The 13067-nt window shown below is 40.7% G+C and overlaps 1 protein-coding gene across 1 annotated transcript in view; it reads right to left on the bottom strand.

The window, feature by feature from the left end:
- Positions 1–13067, bottom strand: part of CBR4 (carbonyl reductase 4) — a 93689-nt gene that overhangs the window by 61373 nt on the left and 19249 nt on the right. The window lies entirely within an intron of this gene.

Below are 13067 nucleotides of genomic sequence, written 5' to 3' on the forward strand. Positions count from 1 at the left end.
TCAAGACTGAATCATGGAGAAACAGAAAATCTGAACAGACCAATCAATAAGGAGATTTAATCAGTAATCCAAAACCTCTCTCCAAAAAATGAAAGTCCAGGCCAGATGACTTCACTGGTCAATTTTGCCAAACATTTAAAGAAGAATTGCTACCAATCCTTCTCAAACTCTTCCAAAAAACAGAAGAGGAGGGAATACTTCCAAACTCATTTTACAATGCCCGCATTACCCTGATATTAAAACCAGACAAGGATGCCACAAGAAAAGAAAATTATAGGCTAATATTTGTGATGTCCCTGATGAATACTGATGCAAAAATCCTCAAAAAAACATTAGCAAACCAAACTCAACAATATAGTTGATCCTTGAACAACACAGGGGATAGTAGGGGCAGTTGAAAACCCACGTAAAACTTAACATTCAGCCCTTCTATCCATGACTCTGCATCCATAGATTCAAGCCAACCTCAGATTGTGCAATACTGTACAATGTATTTGGTGAAAGAAATGTGTATATAAGTGGACCCATGCAGTTCAAACCTGTGTTCAGGGGCCAACCATACATTAAAAGGATTATATACCATGATGAAATGGGATTCATCCAGGGATGCAAGGATGTGACACACCACACTAAAAAAACAAAGGATAAAAATCATATGACCATTTCAATAGATGAAGAAAAAGCATTCAACATCCACTTGTGATAAAAGCTCTCAACAAAGTCGATATAGAGGGAACGTATCTCAACATAATAAAGACCAAATACAAGAATACAGCTGACATCATGGTGATATCAAAAAAGCTGAAAGCCTTTCCTAGAAGATCAGTAACAAAAGAAATACATCCACTCTTAGCACTTTATTCAATAAAGTATTGGAAATTCTAGCCAATGTAATTAGGGAAGAAAAAGAAATAAAAGGCATTCAAATTAGAAAGGAAGAAGTAAAACTGTCACTATTTGAAGATGACATGATATTATATAGAGAAAACCCCAAATACTCAACCGAAAAAAAAAAAAACCTGTTAGAATAAACAAATTTAGTAAAGCTGCAGGATAGAAAATTAATGTACAAAAATATGTTGCATTTCTGCACACTAATAATAAACTATCAGAAAGACGTTGTTCAGAAATTAAGAAAACGATCCCATTTACAACTGCATCAAAAGAATAAAATACCTAGGAATAAATTTAACCAAGGAAGTGAAAGACCTGAATATTTAAAACTACAAGACATTACTGAAAGAAATAGAAATCCATGCTCGAATGAACCAAGATGGCGGAGTAGCAGGACGTGCTCTCACTCCCCCTTGTGAGAACACCAGAATCACAACTAACTGCTGGACAATCATTGACAGGAAGACACTGGAACTCACCGACAAAGATACCCCACATCCAAAGACAAAGGAGAAGCCACAATGAGACGGTAGGAGGGGTGCAATCCCAGTAAAATCAAATCCCATAACTGGTGCGTGGGTGACTCACAAACTGGAGAACATTTATACCACAGAAGTCCACCCACTGGAGTGAAGGTGCTGAGCCCCACGTCAGGCTTCCCAACCTGGGGGTCCGGCAACAGGAGGAGGAATTCCTAAAGAATCAGACTTGGAAGGATAGTAGGATTTGATTCCAGGACTTTGACAGGACTGGAGGAAACAGAGACTCCACTCTTGGAGGGCACCCACAAAGTAGTGTGTGCATAGGGACCCAGGGGAAGGAGGAGTGACCCCATAAGAGACTGAAACAGACCTACCTGCTAATGTTTGAGGGTCTCCTGCAGAGGTGGGGGGTGGCTGTGGCTCACCGTGGGGACAAGGATACTAGCAGCAGAAGTTCTGGGAAGTACTCCTTGGCGTGAGCCCTCCCAAAGCCCACCATTAGTCCCACCAAACAGCCCAGGTAGGTTCCAGTGTTGGGTTGCCTAGGGCCAAACAACCAACAGGAAGGGACCCAGCCCCACCCATGAGCAGTCAAGCGGATTAAAGTTTTACTGAGCTATGCCCACCAGAGCAACAGTCAGCTCTACTCACCACCAGTCCCTCCCATTAGGAAACCTGCACAAGCCTCTTAGATAGCAACATCCACCAAACGGCAGACAGCAGAAGCAAGAACTACAATACTGAAGCATGTGGAACAAAAACCACATTCACAGAAAGATAGACAAGATGAAAAGGCAGAGGGCTATGCACCAGATGAAGGAACGAGATAAACCCCCCAAAAAACAACAAAATGAAGTGGAGATAGGCAACCTTCCAGAAAAAGAACTCACAATAATGACAGTGAAGATGATCCAGGACCTTGGAAAAAGAATGGAGGCAAAGGTCGAGAAGATGCAAGAAATGTTATCAAAGACCTAGAAGAATTAAAGAACAAACAAACAGAGATGAACAATACAATAACTGAACTGAAAACTACATTAGAAGGAATCAATAGCAGAATAACTGAGGCAGAAGAACAGATAAGTGACCTGGAAGACAGAATGGTGGAATTCACTGCTGCAGAACAGAATAAAGATAAAAGAATGAAAAGAAATGAAGACAGACTAAGAGACCTCTGGGACAACATTAAACACAACAACATTCACATTATAGGGCTCCCAGAAGGAGAAGAGAGAGAAAAAGGACCAGAGAAAATATTTGAAGAGATTATAGTCGAAAACTTCCCTAACATGGGAAAGGAAATAGCCACCCAAGTCCAGGAAGCACAGAGAGTCCCATACAGGATAAACAAAAAGAGAAACACGCTGAGACACATAGTAATCAAATCGTCAAAAATTAAAGACAAAGAAAAATTATTGAAAGCAACAAGGGAAAAATGAAAAATAACATACAAGGGAACTCCCATAAGGTTAAAATATGATTTCTCAGCCGAAACTCTACAAGACAGAAGGGAGTGGCATGATATACTTAAAGTGATGAAAGGGAAGAAACTACAACCAAGATTACTCTACCAAGCAAGGATCTCATTCAGATTCTTTGGAGAAATCAAAAGCTTTACAGAAAAGCAAAAGCTAAGAGAATTCAGCACCACCAAACCAGCTCTACCACAAATGCTAAAGGAACTTCTCTAAGTGGGAAACACAAGAGAAGAAAAGGACCTAAGAAAACAAACCCAAAACAATTAAGAAAATGGTCATAGGAACATACATATCGATAATTACCTTAAATGTGAATGGATTAAATGCTCCAACGAAAACACACAGGCTTGCTGAATGGATACAAAAACAAGACCCATATATATGCTGTCTACAAGAGACCCACTTCATACCGAGGGACACATACAGACTGAAAGTGAGGGGATGGAAAAAGATATTCCATGCAAGAGGAAATCAAAGAAAGCTGGAGTAGCAATACTCATATCAGATAAAATAGACTTTAAAAGAAAGAATGTTACAAGAGACAAGGAAGGATGTTACATAATGATGAAGGGATCAATCCAAAAAGAAGACATAACAATTATAAATATATACGCACCCAACATAGGAGCACCTCAATACATAAGGCAACTGCTAACAGTTATAAAAGAGGAAATCGACAGTAACACAATAATAGTGGGGGACTTTAACACCTCACTTACACCAATGGACAGATCATCCAGACAGAAAATTAATAAGGAAACACAAGCTTTAAGTGACACAATAGACCAGACAGATTTAATTGATATTTATAGGACATTCCACCCAAAAACAGCAGATTACAGTTTCTTCTCAAGTGCGCACAGAACATTCTACAGGATAGATCACATCTTCAGTCACAAATCAACCCTCAGTAAATTTAAGAAAACTGAAATCATATCAAGCATCTTTTCCGACCACATGCTATGGGATTAGAAATGAAATACAGGGGAAAAAAAGTAAAAAACACAAACACGTGGAGGCTAAACAATATGTTACTAAATAACCAAGACATCACTGAAGAAATCAAAGAGGAAATCAAAAAATACCTAGAGACAAATGACAATGAAAATACGACGATCCAAAACCTATGGGATGCAGCAAAAGCAGTTCTAAGAGGGAAGTTTAGAGCTATACAAGCCTACCTCAAGAAACAACAAACATCTCAAATAAACAATCTAACCTTACACCTAAAGGAACTAGAGAAAGAAGAACAAACAAAACCCAAAGTTAGCAGAAGGAAAGAAATCATAAAGATCACAGCAGAGATAAGGGAAATAGAAACAAAGAAAACAATAGCAAAGATCAATAAAACTAAAAGCTAGTTCTTTGAGAAGATAAACAAAATTGATAAACCATTAGCCAGACTCATGAAGAAAAAGAGGGAGAGGACTCAAATCAAGAAAATTAGAAATGAAAAAGGAGAAATTACAACACACAACACAGAAATACAAAGCATCCTAAGAGACTACTACAAGCAACTCTATGCCAATAAAATGAACAACCTGGAAGAAATGGACAAATTCTTAGAAAAGTATAACCTTCCAAGACTGAATCAGGAAGAAACAGAAAATATGAACAGACCAATCACAAGGAATGAAATTGAAACTGTGATTAAAAATCTTCCAACAGCAGCTTCCCTGGTGGCGCAGTGGTTGAGAGTCGGCCTGCCGTTGCAGAGGACATGGGTTCGTGCCCTGGTCCGGGAGGATCCCACATGCCGCAGAGCGGCTGGGCCCGTAAGCCATGGCCGCTGAGCCTGCGCGCCCGGAGCCTGTGCTCTGCAAAGGGAGAGGCCACAACAGTGAGAGGCCTGCATACCACAAAAAAAAAAAAAAAATCTTCCAACAAACTAAAGTCCAGGACCATATGGCTTCACAGGTGAATTCTATCAAACATTTAGAGAAGACCTAACACCTATTCTTCTCAAACTCTTCCAAAAAATTGCAGAGGAAGGAACACTCCCAAACTCATTCTATGAGGCCGCCATCACCCTGATAGCAAAACCGGACAAAGATACTACAAAAAAAAGAAAAAAAACAAAAAAAACAAAAAAAAGAAAATTACAGACCAATATCACTCATGAATAAAGATGCAAAAATCATCAAGATACTAGCAAACAGAATCCAACAACACATTAAAAGGATCACACACTATGATCAAGTGGGATTCATCCCAGGGATGCATGCGTTCTTCAATATATGCAAATCAATCAATGTGACACACCATATTAACAAATTGAAGAAGAAAAACCATATGATCATCTCAATAGATGCAGAAAAAGCTTTTGACAAAATTCAACACTTATTTATGATAAAAACTCTCCAGAAAGTGGGCATAGAAGGAACTACCTCAACATAATAAAGGCCGTATAGGACAAACCCACAGTAAACATCATTCTCAATGGTGAAAAACTGAAAGCATTTCCTCTAAGATCAGGAATAAGACAAGGATGTCCACTCTCACCACTATTATTCAACATAGTTTTGGAAGTCCTAGCCATGGGAACCAGAGAAGAAAAAGAAATGAAAGGAATACAAATTGGAAAAGAAGTAAAGCTGTCACTGTTTGCAGATGACATAATACTATACATAGGGAATCCTAAAGATGCCACCAGAAAACTACTAGAGCTAATCAATGAATCTGGTAAAGTTGCAGGATACAAAATTAATGCACACAAATCTCTTGCATTCCTATCCACTAATGATGAAAAATCTGAAAGAGAAATTAAGGAAACCCTCCCATGTACCACTGCAACAAAAAGAATAAAATACCTAGCAATAAACCTACCTAGGGAGACAAAAGACCTGTATGCAGAAAACTATAAGACACTGATGAAAGAAATTAAAGATGATACCAACAGATGGAGAGATATACCATGTTCTTGGATTGGAAAAATCAATATTGTGAAAATGACTCTACTACTCAAAGCAATCTACAGATTCAATGCAATCCCTATCATTATTACCAATGGCATTTTTTACAGAACTAGAACAAAAAATCTTAAAATTTGTATGGAGACACAAAAGACCCCGAATAGCCAAAGCAATCTTGAGGGAAAAAAACGGAGCTGGAGGAATCAGACTCCCTGACTTCAGACTATACTACAAATCTACAGTAATCAAGACAATATGGTACTGGCACAAAAACAGAAACAAAGATCAATGGAACAAGATAGAAAGCCCAGAGATAAACCCACACACCTATGGTCAACTAATCTATGACAAAGGAGGCAAGGATATACAATGGAGAAAAGACAGTCTCTTCAATAAGTGATGCTGGGAAAACTGGACAGCTACATTTTACATTAAATGTAAAAGAATGAAATTAGGACACTCCCTAACACCATACACAAAAATAAACTCAAAATGGATTAGAGACTTAAATGTAAGACTAGACACTATAAAACTCTTAGAGGAAAACATAGGCAGAACACTCTTTGACACAAATCACAGCAAGATCTTTTTTGATTCACCTCCTGAGTAATGGAAATAAAAAGAAAAATGAACAAATGGGACCTAATGAAACTTAAAAGCTTTTGCACAGCAAAGGAAACCATAAACAAGACGAAAAGACAACCCTCAGAATGGGAGAAAATATTTGCAAACGAATCAACGGACAGAGGATTAATTTCCAAAATATATAAATAGCTCATGCAGCTCAATATTAAAAAAACAAACAACCTAATCTAAAAATGGGCAGTAGACCTAAATAGACATTTCTCCAAAGAAGACATACAGATGGCCAAGAAGCACATGAAAAGCTGCTCAACATCACTAATTATTAGAGAAATGCAAATCAAAACTACAATGAGGTACCACCTCACACCAGTTAGAATGGACGTCATCAGAAAATCTACAAACAACAAATACTGGAGAGGGTCTGGAGAAAAGGGAACCCTCTTGCACTGTTGGTGGGAATGTAAATTGATATAGCCACTATGGAGAACAGTATGGAGGTTCCTTAAAAAACTAAAAATAAAATTACCTTATGATCCAGCAATCGCACTACTGGGCATATACCCAGAGAAAACCATAATTCAAAAAGACACATGCACCCCAACGTTCATTGCAGCACTATATACAGTAGCCAGGTCATGGAAGCAACCTAAATGCCCACCGACAGATGAATGGATAAAGAAGATGTGGTACATATATACAATGGAATATTACTCAGCCATAAAAAGGAACGAAATTGGGTCATTTGTTGAGACGTGGATGGATCTAGAGACTGTCATTCAGAGTGAAGTAATTCAGAAAGAGAAAAACAAATATCGTATATTAACGCACATATGTGGAACCTAGAAAAATGGTACAGATGAACCAGTTTGCAGGGCAGAAATTGAGACACAGATGTAGAGAATAAACGTGTGGACACCAAGGGGGGAAAGCAGTGGGGGGCTGGGGGTGGGGGTGTGATGAATTGGGCGATTGGGATTGACATGTATACAGTGATGTGTATAAAATCGATGACTAATAAGAACCTGCTGTATAAAAAAATTAAATTTAAATTTTTTTAAATAAATAAATTTGACATCGCCACTTGGAGGTCTAATGAGTATCTCATACCTGCTTATTATGATCACATTTCCATGTAAATAAATATACATTTAGAATCCTTCTACTGTTCGCTCTGCCCCATACTCTCTTCCCTCATCCTTTCCCTTTATTTCCTGCCCCTTCTCCTAAACCAGCCCTTAGTAGTTTAGATCCCTTGGTGATTCCATAGCACCCAGTAGTTTTCCTTTGTGGTAATTAGCACACTTATACTCAATTAGTCAAATGTATGATTATCTGTTTAATGTCAACCTTGACCCTTTAGCCTTTAAGATTTCTGAGGCCAGAGATTTTCTGTGTTGTTCACTATCTCCAAAGGCTCAACTTAGTGTCTTGCATATATTAGGACCACAATAAATATACTTATTTCTTATCTTTGTACATCTAGGTTGTTTCCTATTTTTCACCATTACAGGCAATTCTACAATAAACTTTCATGTAGCTAAATCTCTGACACGTCTTTACTCATGTGCTTAGAAAAATCCCCAGAAATAGAATCACTGGTTTTATAATGAGATGCACATTTTCAAGGCTTTTGTTAAGGGTGATAGTCTGCAAAATGACCATCATTAACTTCTCCCCTCCCTGTACAAGCAAGCAACTCATCCATCAAAAAGTGATGTCTTTAAAGAACAGATTTGTGTTGACAAGGGTGGGGGGTGGTGGGGGAGGGATGAAGTGGGAAGTTGGGGTTAGTAGATGCAAACTATTACATATAGAATGGATATACAACAAGGTCCTACTGTATAGCATAGGGAGCTATATGCAATAACCTGTGATAAACCATAATGGAATAGAATATAAAAAAGAATGTATGTATATGTATAACTGAATCACTTTGCTTTACAGCAGAAATTAACACAACATTGTAGATCAACCGTACTTCAAAAAAATAAAAAAGAAACCCATGCTCACGGACTGCAAGAATTAATATGGTTAAAAATTACTACCCAAAGCAATCTACAGATTCAGTGCAATCTCTATTAAAATTTTAATGGCATTTTTCACAGAAACAAAACAAAACAATCCTAAAATTTGTATGGAACCACAAAAGACCCTTAACAGCCAAGCAATCTTGAAAAAGAAGAACCAACCTAGAGGCATTACATGCCCTTATTATAAGCTATATTGCAAAGCTATAGTAATCAAAACTATTAAAAGCACATTGCACATGTAGTGCAATGGAACAGAAATAGAGAGTCCATAAATAAACCCACACATATATAGTTTATTTACAACAAAAGAGTCAAGAATATACTATGATGAAAGGACAGTCTCTTCAACAAACGGTGCTGGGAAAACTGGACAGCCACATGGAAAAAAAAAGAAACTGGACTATTATCTTATACCACTAACAACAACTAATCCCAAATGGATTTTAAAGACTTGAAAATAAGAACTGAAATCATAAAACTCCTAAAAGAAAATATAGGCGGTAAACTCCTTGATATTCGTCTTGGCAATGATCACAAGAAAAAAAAAATTTTTTTAACTGTGGTGAAGAATGTTAACTAGACTCATTGTAGTGATCTTTGCAATATATACAAATATCAAATCACTATGCTGTACACCTGAAACTAATATAATGTTACATATCAATTTTGTCTCAAAAAACCCACAATATACTTAGGATAGAATTAACAAATATGTGAAAGATGTGTATGCTGAAACTACAAAAACTTGCTTAAAAAACCCCTCAGTAGAGAGGTATACCATGTTAAAAAAAAGAAAGAAAAGAAAAGAAAAAGTATATCCAGGGAACACCAGTAACAGAGTGGGGAAGTAGAACCAGGGAACAAGGAAGCCCAAGTAAGGCTGTGATATGAAGCAAAGTCCTACAGAAGGTAACTGTGGTTGAATCCAATGTGGGAACCTTGGAGACAGAGTCATACCTCAGAGCTGCCCCACCAGGGGACAAGGGTTCTGGTGTATTAGTGCCCCCCCAACACCAGTCAGTCACTGGCTTCCTCCCCACCTGCCGGGGGACAAGAATTCCCAGGCACATCTAGTTTTCTGTGCAGGCAGGCACAGCCCTAGGGCAGCCGGTCAACAAAGAGACAAAGGTGATTGGCTACTGGGAGTGAAAGCACAGCAACACCAAGACCAATAAGCAAAAAAATGGCAAGGGTTCCGAGGAGATCTGGTTAGAGACCTGACAGTTTCTGCTATGTTTCCGGGTACACGGGTGCAAGAACTGACTTGGGTTAATAGTAGGGTTAGACGTGTGTGCTCAACTTTACAAGTTACCTACCCATTTTCCAAACTGTCTACCAATTTATACTCCCAACAGCAATGTCACATTTAACAGACTCTGTTGGTCTGCACCCTTCACAACCTTGCAACCGAAATTGTGGTCCAGAGACCATCAGCATCAACTCAGAAATTTGTTAGAAAAGCAGCATCTCAGGGCCCACTCCAAATCTGCTAAATCAGAAGTTGCAGTTTTAAAAGATCTTTAAGGGATTCATGCTAAAGTTTGAGAAGCCCTGCTCTGTATCACTTGGAATTATCAAACTTGTTCATTTTCGCCACTTGAAGGTCAAATGAAATCTCACTATGGTCTTAATTGCATTCCCCTAATTAGTTTCAACATATGTTCAACACCTGTTGGCTATGTTTCCTTTTCTGTAACATTCCTGTTTTGTATCTTTTGCCCATTTTCCCATTGGGTTATTATTGATTTGTTCATTACATATTTTTAAAATTTATTTTATTTTTGGCTTCACTGGGTCTTTGTTGCCATGCGTGGGCTTTTCCCTAGTTTCAGCTAGCGGGGGCTACCCTTTGTTGTGGGGCGCGGGCTTATTGTGGTGGCTTCTCTTGTTGCGGAGCACGGGCTCTAGGCGCGCAGGCTCAGCAGCTGTGGCTCATGAGCTTAGTTGCTCCGTGGCATGTGGGATCTTCCCAGACCAGGGCTCGAACCCGTGTCCCCTGCATTGGCAGGCGGATTCTTAACCACTGCGCCACCAGGGAAGCCCCTCAGTACATATTTTTGATACTCAACAGTTTATTACTTATCTATGTTGCATAAAACCTTCCATCAGTTTGTAATCAGCCTTTTTGATAATTTTAAGGTGTTTTCTGATGAACACAAGGTCTTACTTTTAACGTAATCTGTTTAACCAATGTTTTCTTTCCATGTTTAAGAACGCTTGCCACATACCGGGGTCTGAAAAATATCCACTTGTATACACTTGACCCTTGAACAGCACAGGTTTGAGCTTCGCGGCTCCACTTGCACGCAGATGCTTGTCAGTAGTAAATGCTAAAGTTACCACACGGCCCGTGGTCGGAGGAGCTGGGGATACAGTTATACGCAGATTAACACCCGCGTTGTTCAGGGGTCAGCTGTATTTTCTGCTAAGCATTTTGACACTTAAAGCTTTTTTCCTTGCCGAACTGATCTTTGTAATGTGAAGTAAAGCCCCAAATTAATTTCTTCCCCCACAAGCTTCTGCCTTCTGTCCCCACCAATCCGCAAATTCACTCTTGTTCACGTAACCAAACATCCCCGCGTCACTAGAGACCCTTTTTACTCGCGACTCACCGAGTCCAGCAGAGCCGACACTCAGGACGCCTTCCTTCCAGAAAACCTGGCGGCGGCGGCGGCGGCGGCGGCGGCGGCGGCGGCGGCGGCGGCGGCGGCGGCGGCGGCGGCGGCGGCGGCGGCGGCGGCGGCGGCGGCGGCGGCGGCGGCCTGAGGACCGGCGTCTCCTGCTTCCCACCCGCCGCCGACCAGCGCGTCTCAGGCTCTTTCCCGGGCCCACCTGTCTCCCCCGGGCGCCCCTCCCTCTCTCCCTCCCTCCCTGAGGACTGTACGTGGCACCTGTCAGGTGCTACACGGATCTATAATTGCCAGCGTCAGCTCCTCACTCCGCGATCTCACCTGGGCACGCTCTTCACTCCTTAATTACCGTTCACGCGGAGGCGAGTCACGGTGCGCCCTTTGCCCCCACGGCCCCCAACCCCGGGAGGTCCTCACGCATGCGTATTTGAGGTCTCCTCTTAGGTATCGGCAAGACACCTCAACTCAGCCTGGTTAAAATCGAACTCGGCATCTTCCCTCTCCCCAGAGTAGCACTACGCGCTGCTCCCTCAGAACGAAGGCTTCACTTTTAGTTCAACTATCCTGCCCCAGAGAAGCCCCTCCTGACCTTCCAGGGCAGCTCAAACCCCCAGCAAGAGCAAGAGGGTTCAGTGGCAACAAGAGCTCCCCGCTCTTCCCGTGCTCACCTCAGCTGTAATCCGACGTTTGGTGATGGTTTAAGGTCCGCTTGCCCACGGCGCAAACCAATTAGCCTGTGGGCTCCAGGGAACCAGGGTTCGTTTCCACTATACCTCCCATGAATAGCAGTGTCTGGTGTGCAGTAGGAATGAATGAATATTTAATGAAGTAATGAACATTGTGCATCACTGAAAACTTTTCCTAAAAGCACCTCCACATTTTCCTCACCCCGCCCTACCCATAGCAAAACTCCCAGGGACAGGGCTCCTGACTTGTGTTTAAATTTGGGGGTAAAAAATATTCTCCAGGTGATACCAATAGCACCCCCATTTGGATTATTAGTGCAAGGGTTCCAAATTAAACTGGTGGTAATTCCTCCAAGTCAGTCATGTTGCCTAAGAGAAAATAGTTGATTGGCTTAGCATTTCAAATTCAGTTATAAATTGAAAGCAAGCATCAGAGATAAATGGCCAAAAAAAGGAGTCACAGAATATTCCAGGATGTGTACTGAGGGAACAGATGTATTAATATTTCAATGACCCACCCCTCCCTCCACTATAGCACAATGTAATTAATGACTGTTGACCTTGAATCAAAACATATAAAAGGATTTATCAGTGTAGTTCTGGAATGTACCAGATGTTCTCAGAGCTGAGTGGGTAAGGTGGAGGGATCAAAAGATGTACAAGACACTTAGTAGATATTCAACCAACATTTACGGAGTTATTTAACTAAAATGAAAAGAATGAAAACACCGCATGGTTTCTACCCTCAGGAGGTTGCAATGTAATTGAAAGATAAAATTAATATAAAAGAAACTTAAAAATTATTAAATACTTTGTAGTATGTTTGTCAAGTTAGGGCAGTGGTAGGACTTTCAACTTACACATACTTCCATCTAAAAAGCTTGGAAAAATGCTTCAGCAATATAAGGCATAACTCTTGAATGTCCAAAGTAATCTTCTCCCTTTATTCCAGATAACAGAAACATATACATTAAATCATCTTCTTCACATAAATTACTGCCCCGAAATTTACAACATATAATTCTCTCTTAGAAAGCAGTTTAAAACCCTCTTATAAACTGAACATGGGGGCTTCCCTGGTGGCACAGTGGTTGGGAATCCGCCTGTCAATGCAAGGGACACGGGTTCAAGCCCTGGTCCAGGAAGATCCCACATGCCACGGAGGAACTAAGCCCGTGCACCGCAACTACTGAGCCTGTGCTCTAGAGCCCGCGAGCCACAACTACTGAGCCCTCGTGCCACAACTACTGAAGCCCAGGCGCCTAGAGCCCGTGCTCTGCAACGAGAAGCCACTGCAATGAGAAGCCCGCGCACCACAACGAAGAGTAGCCCCACTTGCTGCAACTAGAGAAAGCCCACGAATAACAACA

This window comes from Orcinus orca, chromosome 6 (assembly GCF_937001465.1).
Source record: "Orcinus orca chromosome 6, mOrcOrc1.1, whole genome shotgun sequence".
In the NCBI taxonomy this organism is placed as follows: domain Eukaryota; kingdom Metazoa; phylum Chordata; class Mammalia; order Artiodactyla; family Delphinidae; genus Orcinus; species Orcinus orca.